The 13,006-nt window shown below is 43.8% G+C and overlaps 1 protein-coding gene across 1 annotated transcript in view; it reads left to right on the top strand.

The window, feature by feature from the left end:
• Positions 1-13,006, top strand: part of EXOC5 (exocyst complex component 5) — a 210,129-nt gene that overhangs the window by 132,153 nt on the left and 64,970 nt on the right. The gene's annotated exons all lie outside the window — the stretch shown is intronic.

Genomic DNA, 13,006 nt, shown 5'->3' on the forward strand with positions numbered 1-13,006 from the left:
ACAGCAAAAACTTGGCGAGGCTGAAAGAAGTAAGTCCAAAGGAATCTCTGCTGTTGTGCATTAAATAATCTCTGCTTTAAGAACACACTAGTAGGTGCCTCAGCAATAATCATAGAATCACAGAATGGTTTGGGTTGGACAGGATGTTAAGATCATCCAGTTCTAACCCACCTGCTGTGGGCAGGAATGCCTCACACTAGACCATGTTGCCCAAGGCTCTGTTCACCCTCACACTGAACACTGCCAAGGATGGAACATTTACCACTTTTTTGGGCACTCTTCCAGTGCCTCACCACCCCAACACAAAGAACTTCTTCCTTGTATCTAACCTGAACTTCCTCTGTTTTAGTTTGAATGCATTCCCACTTGTCCTGTTGCTATAGTCCCTGATGAGGAGGCCCTTTACGGCATCCCTGTATGCCTGGGCCATTGGTGAGCGCACACACAGGGGGGAGGCTGGGCTGGACAAGGGCCGAGGCAGAAACATGGTCGCCTGGGGGTGGGTGCCCACCCTGCATCATGGAGGCTCACAGGGCACGCTGCTGCTGCCACCAGGCCTGGGTGCAGCCCTTGCTGCCTCCCAGCTGCCTCGTTCCCTCTCCTGCCTGTCCCCAGCTCTCTGCGGCTCCTGTCCCCGCTCCCCCCACCACCAGCTCCCTTCCTCCTTCCCTCCCAGCTCCTCTGAATTCCTTCTTTCTCCTGCAGGCCATGGCTCTCACAAAGCTCTTACTCTGGGTTCTGCAAAGCGTATTCTCGCACGTGCTCACGGTCCGTGATGATCTGGATGAAGCGACACGTGACCACATGCAGCAGCGTTCAGAGATGCTTGTGGATGAGATGGCTCTGGTGCTGCAAGAGCTGGAGCAGAAGGTCCAGGGGCAGAGGAGCAAGGAGCAGGATCATGTGACCTGGAGAGCCCTGGTCTTTGCTGCCTTGTGGACCTGGCAGTTCTGGGTGATTGCTGGCATCCTGCTCCTCCTGATTGTCAGGCTGTGCTGGTGGCTTAGGAAAAGGGGCCATGAGGTGGGCAGCAGCAGCAGCAAAGAGGAGGAAGACAGTGAAAAAAAAAGATGCTGCTGAGGCGACAGATTTGGACATGTATGTTATAATGCACAGCAAACAGTCAGTGGACAAACTGTGAAACCAGAGTGAGTTAGTGGAGGCGCTGGTGGAAAACCTCCCTGTTGCTTGCCAGTGGTCTGGTTTCTTGTCAAAGGGTTTCTTCCTGGATCTGGGACCAGCCATCAGGGTGGGAAGCACCTTTGATTGCTGGAGTCCCCAGGAAGATAACCCTGTCTGTTGCCAGGTCATGTGCCTGGAGCCCCTCCATGGGCTGAAGCTGACCACTTCTTTGGGAATGAGAAGATTCCTGGGGAGATTGTCTTGCCCCCAGCCTTGCAAAGAGCCAAGCCATTCAACTTCTTCCAGCATCTGGCGCAGGATCTGGCTGCCCATGAGCAGACAATGCATGAGTCTGCGGAGCTATAACATCAGCTTACACCACAGCTTTTCTACAGGCATTGAAGGTGGTCTTCATACACAGAGCTGTGTTTGCAGTGTTCACAGCTGAGGACAGATGAGGACCACCTCATGCAGGAGGGAGATGAAGGACAGAGTGCAGGACACTGCAAAGAAAGGAAGACCTCGTGCAGTGGACCTCTGCCAAGAGTGGCAGCATTCTCTTCTCAGTGGTTTTGAGATAGCAGCCGTTGACGACTACAGTGGTGACAAAGATGACTTGCTCCCTGCTTTCTCCTCTCACTGGCTGTGGCCACAATGTTGCTACTTGGAAAGTGACTGACCTTCCTCTTTCACAGAGTCCATTCCCTCTGGGAGCTTTCCCCTGTGCAAAGATGCCAATAAATGTCTTCTGTAACACACAAACACTGTGTCTGTGAGGGTGTGGGCTGTGGAAAGGGTTCTGGGGCTGTGGAAAGGTTTCTGGGGCTGTGCTTGATGCTCAGCTCCACAGATGAGAGATTCATAGAATAGGGTTGGAAAGGACCTAAAATAATCTAGTTCCAACCCCTCTGCCATGGACAGGGGCGCCTCACCCTAGACGATGTTGCCCAAGGCCCTCTCCAGTCTGGCCTTCAGCACTTCCAGAGATGGGAATATTTATCACTTCTTTGGGCAACCTGTACCAGTGCCTCACCACCCTCACAGTAAAGAACTTCTTCCTTACATCTAACCTGAACTTGTTTCAGTTAGAATGCATTACCCTTTTTCCTATTGCTACAGTCCCTGATGGAGAGTCCCTCTATTGCATCCTTGCAGGCCTCTTCCAGATATTGGGAGGCTGCTATGAGGTCTTCATGCAGGCTTCTCTTTAGGCTGAACAGCCACAACTATTAACACACATGCATGGCCCCTTAAAATGCAGCATAGTGAGTTTTTCCTTTTCTTACATGAAAGCTTTGCAGGACTGTTGTAAGACTTGCTCATTTTTATTTGCTACAGTTATTTTTTAAGTAAGTGACAGATCTGGAATTAAAAGGAAAATCCAGCAACTACTCCACATGTCCTAACAGGACTCTTTAATTAGGAAGAAAATAGACTGTGTGGTTACAGTCTTCCACTTATGAATTGCTGACTTCTGAACCAAAGTAGGGAAAGAGTAAAATACCTGTTTGAAAGTGAGTGAATTATAGGGTTTTTAGTCAAAGTAATTCATGATGGAAATACTTACATTTTGAGAATTAAATGAGTCTCAATCCTTTTAGATTTATGGAGCTAAAAAGCTCCATAAATTGGAGCTTTCCAAAGTTTCATTCAGCAAGATTAATGCATATTACCTCTATTCATGCTGGCTTTATGTGTCCTGCAGTTGCTCTGCAGATCTGTTTTTAGATGCATCTATCTGCTCTGCGAAGTTGTTTGCATACATAATTTTGTTCAAGGCTTTATTGGGTTTTTGTGTTTTTTCAGGCACCAAAGGACACCTGAGAGCCTGATCAGGACTGTTCTGGCGCACTGGCAGTGCTGTTAAGTTCACTGCCCTTGGGTAGTTTAACAGAAAGAACAAATGTTTCATCAGTGTAGGGACGACTGAAATTCTGCTCTCATTTGCCATGTTGCAGCAGTGTGATTGGGAGTGTCTGAGCCATGTGTTAGGGTGATATCTGTGTTAAGAAGATGATCCAGTGCCAGCAAACGTTAGAGAGGGTGAAGATGATCAGACTTACCATAAAAGCACTGTGTTACCTACAATAAGGTGACAGGTACGTTGGAAAAAATCCTCTCTTGTGTGCTCTCTAACACACTAGTAAGATTTTGTGTTCCACTTCCAATACCTGTTGAACCACTCCAAACTGAGAAAGTCCTAGTTCTGATGTTGATTTTAACAGTTCACTGTCCATAGCTAGAATCTGTTTAACCAAAGGTAGATATGGGTACGACAGACACCTCTAAACTGGTGCCTTTTATTCCCCTTAATGTTAAGCGGGAGGAAAAGGCACTTCTGTATTGGGATTAAGCTCATCCTAAAGTAGATTTCTAAAGAAAGTCAGGTGAATTGTGCTTTGGAGGTGTCATCATCCCATTAAATAAAGGGACTTCAACATAATTACTTTAATCTTGGATAGATACCCCCACCATCACTCTCTGAAGTTAGGTGGAAGGTGTCCTATGGCCACTGTGCCTCTTAGCCTCTTAGTTGTCTTATTTCTTGTCTTTATTATAACAACAGCTGCTTTTTAAACAGATGTTCTCAACCAGAACCGGCACCTTTAAAAACAAAAAAAACAAACAAAAAAAAACAAACAAAAAAATACCTTTAGGTAATTTTATTCCTTAGATTCCTTAGAGTTGCACTTAATCTGGCAATAAACTGTAGCAGTGGGTCAATGCTTAACAAAGAAGCATTTTTTTTTTTTCTTTTCAAAGAAGGGGAAGTATTTTGACATGAGTGTTTGACATGGAAGTAGAGTTCCTTCAACTAAAACGTTCTCCATTGTTCTTCACTAATCAACAATGATTCTTTTCAAAAGTTAACCAGCATGTAACAGTGACCATGTTTGTTAAACTCTTGAGTTCAGCAGCAAAGCAACAATGAAACTCTTTTTCATTCCCACTTGTCCAAGTCAAAAATAATTTAGGGTTTTTTTTAATCTGAGTTTTCAGGTAGACAAATAAGAGTTTAGGCCTTGTCAGTGTTATTGTCCTGAGAACATCCCCCTTCCTAGGAGTTTGCCCCTTTGGGCTCAGGGACAGGTCTGAGATAGTGCAGTCAATGGCTGACCAGCACGACTGTGCCTGCTTATTCTTGCAACATTGCCATGGACTTGCCTAGTGATCTAGACTGTCAGCTGAACCTGATCACTGTCACAAAAGCATCTCTGTCGGGTACTGATGGCTGTCCCTTTGACAGTGAGGCTACCCTGCTGTCCTCACCTTTTGCACTCAGTACACCTTGCTGTCACTGTTACATTAACCCCTGGCTCCCCTTACCTTCTGGACTAGCATCCAACTTTGCTGGTTTTTGACAGCTGGGTGTAAGAGAATTCCTGCACCTCATGATGGAGATCAGGGATCTCTGTGCTGATTTCCATGTCTTCTTAGTGATGCTTGAAGAGTAGAGGGAGGGTATGAACAAGTGCCTGGTATGTGGAGATTTGTGAACCCAGCTCAAGCAGGGCTACTGCTAAATGTCCACAGCTTTAGCACTTTGGGTGCTGTACTAGTGCACCTGTACTGGGTCAGAAGCTGAACTGGCATCTCCCCAGGGCTTTATCAGCTGCTCTAACTGAGCTATGATCTCTTCAGAGCCCAGCCATGAACTGTGTAGGCAAAGATGCTGTCAATCAACTAAAGCAGCTTGGCTTTGGTCTTCTAAAGCTCAAATAAATGCAAGATGATAGAAAAGATGTGCATGCAAGTGTGAAATTTCTTCACTGTACTCTGCATTTAGAGAGGAAATGCAACGTGCTGGCAGAGGTGGAAACACCAGATCTGTTCAAGTTCCTGAAACAGCAAATATAGAATCATACAGGAATTATAGAATCATAGAATAGTTAGGGTTGGAAAGGTCCTTAAGATCATCTAGTTCCAACCCCCCTGCTGTGGGCAGGGACACCTTACGCTAAATCATATCACCCAAGGCCTCTTCCAACCTGGCCTTGAACACTGCCAGGGATGGAGCATTCACAACCTCCCTGGGCAACCCATTCTAGTGCCTCACCACCCTAACAGGAAAGAATTTCCTTCTTATATCCAATCTAAACTTCCCATGTTTAAGTTTTAACCCGTTACCCCTTGCCCTATCACTACAGTCTCTAATGAAGTCCCTCTGCAGCATCCCTATAGACCCCCTTCAGATACTGGAAGGCTGCTATGAGGTCTCCACACAGCCTTCTCTTCTCCAGGCTGAACAGCCCCAACTTCCTCAGCCTGTCTTCATACAGGAGGTGCTCCAGTCCCCTGATCATCCTCGTGGCCCTTCTCTGGACTTGTTCCAACAGTTCCATGTCATTTTTATGTTGAGGACACCAGAACTGTACACAATACTCCAGGTGAGGTCTCACAAGAGCAGAGTAGAGGGGCAGGATCACCTCCTTCGACCTGCTGGTCACACTCCTTTTGATGCAGACCAGGATACAGTTGGCTTTCTGGGCTGCAAGCGCACACTGAAGCCGGCTCATGTTCATTTTCTCATCAACCAACACCCCCAAGTCCTTCTCCTCAGGGCTGCTCTGAATCTCTTCTCTGCCCAACCTGTAGCTGTGCCTGGGATTGCTCCGACCCCGGTGTAGGACCTTGCACTTGGCATGGTTAAACTTCATGAGGTTGGCATCAGCCCACCTCACAAGCGTGTCAAGGTCCCTCTGGATGGCATTCCTTCCCTCCAGCATATCAACCGAACCACACAGCTTGGTGTCATTGGCAAACTTGCTGAGGGCACACTCAATCCCACTGTCCATGTCAGCGATGAAGATGTTGAACAAGACCGGTCCCAACACCGATCCCTGAGGGACACCACTCGTTACTGGTCTCCAGCCGGACATTGAGCCATTGACCACAACTCTTTGTGTGCGGCCATCCAGCCAGTTCTTTATCCACCGAGTGGTCCATCCATCAAATTGATGTCTCTTCAATTTAGAGACAAGGATGTCATGTGGAACAATGTCGAATGCTTTACACAAGTCCAGGTAGATGACATCGACTGCTCTACCCCTGTCCATCAGTTCCGTAGTCCCATCATAGAAGGCCACCAAATTGGTCAGGCAGGATTTCCCCTTAGTGAAGCCATGCTGGCTGTCACCAAGCACCTTGTTGTTTTTCATGTGCCTTAGCATGCCTTCCAGGAGAATCTGCTCCAAGGTTACAAAGCACAAGGTTATAGGCACAGGAAAAGAGGTATTCAATAAAACCAAAATGTATGTGGGTGTATCAAATAGTACTGTTCACTTCTTACTGAGGAAACTGGCTGTTTAATAGTAGGATTCGTGCTCAGAGGGAATCTTCCATGTGAAATGGTCAGTCTGGAAAAAATGCGATTAAGAAAGTGTTGTAACAAGAGAAATCACAAGGGGGTAGTGTTGTACAGCACTCCAGCGTCTCTGCAATTCCCGCAGCAGTGACCTGTGTCACAAACCAAGTTTATTTTACGAGACGAAATCACAGAAGTCACTGCATCTCTTCTGACAGCAGTCCCTGGGAGGATAACATTTTTCTCAGTGTGGGACAAGGACTTGTAGTGTCAAGATCAATACAGCAGCAGAATTGCCATCTCCACCTTTGTAGCTATGTTGAAACCAGGTGTGAAATGACAAGGAAAGAGGTTTGTCAGGTTAAAATAAAACAAAACAAAACCCAGATACCTGTAAGGGGTCAGTCAATCAGGACAATATTTATTTAATTTCTTGGTCTTATCTTTTCCCCTCCCCTTCACTCCCCTCTCCTTTTCCTTTTCCTTTTACTTTTCCTTTTCCCTCCCCTCCCCTCCCCTCTCCTCCCCTCTCCTTTTCCTTTTCCTTTTCCCTTTCCCTTCCCTTTCCTTTTCCTCTTCCCTTTTCCCTTTCCTTTCCTTTTCCCCTTCCTTTTTCTTTTCTGTTTCTTTTTCCTTCGTTTTTTCCTTCTTACCCTAATAAAGGTGAAATCATGTATGTCTGATGTCTAACTGGGAACTGACTTCTGTTTCCTGTGCTACTGTCAATGGCAGGAAGAAATCATGATTCAGCGGAAGGAGTAAAAGGTGTTACCGTAGCCTCATTCATGAATGCTCCTTCTAATAAGGAACTTTTCTGGAAGAGTTTCTGTCTTTGCTACTCTGCTGAGATTCTTCTCACTTCTCGCAATCTTAGGAGGACCAGCAGCCCTCCCTAGTATTGGAAGAAACAATGGCAAGAGCAGAGGGAATCTCCTCTGCCTTTCTGTTGAACGCTGGCTTGATGTGTGCTTAGAAACCCACTGAATGTGTACTTAAGGGCAGAGATGTTTATTTGGAGATTATTTTATAGGAGAGGATTGATTCCACTCTACCTGGCATCTGGCCTGCGGGGTTAATGGGGAATTATTAATTTAAAATTATGTGCTGCACTGCAAAAAGCTGGAGACAGCTCTTCTCTTCCCAACCCTTTATCAAAAAGGAGCAGAGAGGGAAAGGTTCAGGGGGTAGCTACAAACGTGATTACGGGAAAGCAGCTCAATGTATAGCTGTAAAGCTCAAACCAGTAGCTAAGATCTCAGCTGAAAACAGTCCCGGGCACAGAAGGGAAAGTTCTGTGAGAATTACGCATGGTTGGCTTTCTCATCCAGCTGGTTGCTCCTTCCAGCATTGTTGTTGATCTCCATATTGCACAAGGAGGTATTTTCACTTGAGCAAGTCAATATGTTGATCCTCTTTCACAAACTGGTCACCCACCCACTCTAACCCATCCCGCTTACTGTGTGACAGGAGCACACTGGGAGGAAATTCAGGCATGCTTTCTTGCAGTGACACCTGTCAAAAGTTTCAGGCTCAGTTTGACCCCTTCAGTTTGGTTTGTTTTATATCTGTGAAGTCAAAAGGAGAGTGTAGTTACAGCATATTAAAAAATCATGTGACTCTATCTTTTTAAGTGAGCTTGCTGAAAGCTATACATTAGAAACAGACCAGAACTACAGTCTTTGAAAAACTCAGTAATAATGTACCTAAAGCTATTTTAAATATCAGTCAGCATATTTGGTCATTAAAGTATAATAATCTTTTGGAAGGTCCTCTGCTACTTGCTATTTTTCTTCTGCTGATGGACTGCCTATGGTATGAGATATTTGGTGGTGTAAGTACCTTTAATAACTGTGGAGGATGTAGAAGGTGGAGATGGAAACATTAAAGAAGTGGAAGGTTGGAGGGAGGAGTTAGGGAATTATAGACACATCAGCTTATCTTCATTTCCTGAAAAAAACCTGGAACAAATACTCAAACAATTTATAAGCACTTGAGAGAAAACAAGGAGATTAGTGACAGTCAACATGGATTTGTCAAGAACAAATCATATCAAACCAATCTCATTTGCTTACACGGCAGGGAAAGAGGCTTTGAGACAGAGGAGAATCAGTGCAAGTTGTAAGTCTGGACATTAGTTAGACTTTTGATGGGACACTGTCATAAGAAAGCCAAGGAAATGTGGTATATATGAAGTTATGAAGGGCTGAGTGCAACATGTTTCAGAGAATAATTCTCAGTTGCTCACCAGTGAAGCGTAAGAGGCATTCTGTGAGATCTACTATATTATTCAATATTTTACTGGTTTAGAATTTTTTTTTTTATTTTAATGTTTTTAATATTTGGAGGCAAAGCCATGAAGTATGGGCTGCAAAGACAGGGCCAGAGTTGTGAGGATCATGATAAATACAGAAATACACTTTGCTAAGGATGAGAACATGATGCTAGGCTTAGGCAGGAGCAAACAGCTACACAAATACAGGCTGTAGAAGAACTGGGGAACATCTGGAGCTCTTTGGAAAAGAGAACGAAGAACAGTCTTTCCTCTTAGCTGTCAGGAAGCACCAGCTGGAGCCCAGCTTTGGGCTTTTCTCCAACAATGGGGGCTAATTTAGAAGCATGCAGAATAGCACACAACGATGAGTGGAGGGCTTGAAACAGGATCTGTGATGGAAAATTTAGCATGCTGGGGTTTCTTCAGTTTATGAAAGAATCAACTAATATTGGACACCATCGCCTTTCCTTCAGGTACATGGTGGACATGAAGTACTGAATGAAAGAATTCTGAAAAATGTTAACTGTGCAGATAACGAAATCTTTCAATGGGCTCCTAGAGAGGGTTATCGTGGAAGGCTTTTAAGAACAAAAACATACAGCTGATCCTGCCTTGTTACACATAAATAGATGAGGGAAGGTTCTTGAGGTCTTTTCGTACTGTGCTTTAATTAAAATTCCAGCAATATAATAACCTTTTATTGTCAAAAGTGGATTTTACATCACTGTCACATGTATCTAATGGGAAACTAACACCATATCACTCATTATATTAACTTCACTGTCAGGTTGCTGGGAACTGAACTACCAAAGTATTTTGTGACTGCTAATTTAATTATATTAAAGTTACATTACAATGAGTGTTAAAAAAATGATTCAGTGTAAAGTGGCATATGAAACTGTTGCTTACTTCTCTTATATGACACTATACGGGCAAATTTACCCTTCAACAGGACTCCCTCAGGGGGCAGAGAGGGAGAATAGCTGGGATGGGAAGTGAAACGCCCGCTTGTTCCACACCAAATTGCAGCAATTCTGATCTTGTCACTCTCTCTTCATCATGGTGTACATATTTCAGATAACTAGAAACAGAAACTCCAAAATGCTGCGGGGAATCAGGCAGCTTAAAAAATCATCCTTCTTAAAATTTATTACTGTACATGCATAAAGCCATTTTTATTCGCTTCAGACCAGTACATGCAGTACTTGTATTTGATTTGCAACTATTCATGACCTTAAGCTTAGATGTGGGTTTAAGTATATTGCTGGCTGGGATCTCATAGTTTTGCCTTGATTATTCTCCCATTCACACTGAATGATATCCTAATGCTACTGAACAATAACTCAGCTCTGATTTCCCCAGGGCAAGAATTCAACTTGTACTGCCTATTCTACACTGAGGCTTAGTCGGCTCATGGAGGGCCAGAGATAGTCAGTGGTATTTTGCTTTTAGTGAGGAAATACAAGTTTCCACATTCCTTTCTGGGGCAAAAAAAAGTGCTGCCTGCAGTGCTCAGAATAGTTCAAGGAAAATTTTTAATGCTTTCAAAAATATCCTCCATGTGAACCATGGTGATATCTCCTGTACCACCTGCTACTGATACTCAGGAAATCAGGAACAGCTGGAGGAGGACGGCTGGAGTGGAAGTTGCCTGTGGATCTCACTTCTGCATTTGTTTTAATGGTCAGCAGAACCAAAATTCAGATTTAGCTGAAAGTTTAACCTCTTTTTGCTGTACATTTTTCCTGAAAGGAAAATAACAGGACCCTTGATGCTCTATAATGCTTTTACTCTGATCTTTCACTGATACCCTTTCACAACTCTGGACAAAACTTTTACAATTCCAGTCTTGATTTAAAAGTTATGCATTGGAAAAAAAAAAAAAAAGCCAACAGCTACAGCCTTTGCGCAAGCAGAGAACATTTAATGGTAAATCTATCAACATGGCAGTGAACTTGTACAGAGGTAACCTCTTTCTCCTCTACATGACTGCTTGTTTTAATCTCTTTGCTGCTTTTCTTTCTCTCCTCCTTTAAAATGGGGATAGTAGCTTCTACATTATTCACAGTACTTTGAACATAGAGTTTGTGTTATCTAAGGACCGAATAAGCCTGCTAGCCAAAACCAAAGCCAAAGCCTTTCAGGGGCAGACCCTAAAAATGTGAGGAAGACACACCAAAGGAGAACATAGCTCAATTTCACCCATGCTAATAAACTATATACTCGGGTCTTTGCACAGAAAACCTCCACACACTACAGTGTGCATTGCACCCTGTAACAGCAGAAGACTAAGTAGCCAGAAGTCTGACTGGAGGACGTGGTTAACAGAAAAGCTTCAGGACAGAACATATTTTGTTGATCCTTGGCTTCCTGGGTAATCTCTGGATGCCAGCTTTGTTTTGTGCATTCATAGAGTAACCATCTAGCACTGCTGGTGCAGCACTTCTCCCCAAGACACCAGAACTATGGAAGACATGCTTGATGAGGCCAAAGGGCAGCTGAAAAGCGATGAACCTGAACTTTGTATGTTGTGTTGGTTCAGGAGGGAGAAGGCGTGGCTGTGGCCATGGTTGGATGGAGAGCAGCTGTTTGTTAGAAGTCACACTCACTGTATAAGCTGTGTACAAGTTTGTCAGGATCCTTCACCAAGAGCAAGGTTTCCAGAAATGCCATGCAAACCTCAAAGTCCAAGTGAGCAATAATTCTGCATGGAAAAAGAACATGCCTTTGTAGAAAGGGTTAGAAGACAGCCTTATTCAAGAGGTAGAGATCTCCTAAATCACTCCAAAACTTTTTATGTAATCACAACTGGCACTACAGATTTGGATCTGATTTGGTCTATGCATCATTTTCACACTTTCATGTAATGGCTATTCTGCTCTGTGGATATGCATAATGATAATAGTGCCTCTTGCTCCTTGGCTTAGCAGGAAGTCATCCCACAGCAGATAGCAGAACAAGGGATAATTTATTCTGCAATATAACCCACTTACTGGGAAGCCCATTATCAAAGGCTCTTTAGATCCATTAAGAGAGCACAGGGAAGAGCTTCGTAGGTGGTGTTGGGGTGGCAGAATGCTGGGACTGCTTGAGCCTGTGTGATTCAGTAGTCACTGTGGGTTGACTTGGGGGAGAATTCAGGCTGATGTCCTGGGAACAGCAGTGAAAGCCCTGCCTCCCTCTGCTTCATTGTTTAGCAATGTGGAGGGTTATGGGTGGATATTTAGAGTGGCCCTTTCTGTCAAAGGCTGGAAGACAGGGGCTATCCTCCTGAGGCTTCAGGGCGTGTTCTGTATTCACTGTAAGTACTAAAACTCTTGATATGACACAAGAGAGGTTTTACCTGTGCTGATGGGATAACCCTCTTATAATACAAGGTAGCAGTTGGTCTGACTTAGGCTGTGTGTTGACCATTATTTGGCACAGAGACGCATGAGAGTATTTTGAAGTGAGAACAGGAATTGCAATTTCCTGATGTGTGGGGGCTGACCAAATGTCTGTATCAGAACTGGCCAGGCACTTCAGTGCTGTGAATGAGTGTTGGGTGCTGGAGGATGTAGGCCCAGCTATGCAGAAGCTCTCAAATCCTGTGTCTGCAGGCTCACAGCTCATCCAAGCTTGCCCCAGCCACGGAGCTGTAGGATCCTTGATTATTGCCTAATTTGATCCTAGGGAATCTGCCATAACGAGTAGGTGGTTGAATGAATCATTCCTCACTTTCTCTTCCCCAACACAGCAATTCACCCATATTTGTTCATTACTCAGACTTGTTTGCCAAATAATGTATGCACATAATTTTTGGTTGGTAATTCATTCATGTGCAGTCTGGGTTGGTATTTAGCAATTGAAATGAGAAAGTCAAGATGTTTTGTTTGGGTTCACAAGTTTTTGTTTCTTGATTAAACTCTCAAAATTGTGTTGTGGGGGTGAATGCTTCGTGTCAATGAATTCAAAATGTAATTTCTGCATTTATCTTATAATACACACATATATTCATGATGTCTTCATTTGCTAGTAAACATATTGATTGTAAAGTCTGCAAAAAGAAAACACAAAAGGAGCCTAAATCAAACTAATTGTTTAAAACAATAAAGCATGTGAAAAAAACAACCTGTTGTATGATCTTTTAATTCTGCACAAAAGCAAAAAGGCTGCCTTGAAATCTGGCTAAAAAATAAAGTGATAAAATGAGTACTGGATGTTTTCCAGCATCCTCTGAAACATTCAGGGTAGAAAATGTCAAACTTCCTGAATTTGAATCTTATAAAGAGAAAAAGTAAGCACCAGAAATGTAACTAAAAAAATCT

This window comes from Pezoporus wallicus, unplaced genomic scaffold (assembly GCF_028554395.1).
Source record: "Pezoporus wallicus isolate ANWC-B61680 ecotype Strahan unplaced genomic scaffold, APGP_CSIRO_Pwel_v1 contig_7379, whole genome shotgun sequence".
NCBI classification, from domain to species: Eukaryota; Metazoa; Chordata; class Aves; order Psittaciformes; family Psittacidae; genus Pezoporus; species Pezoporus wallicus.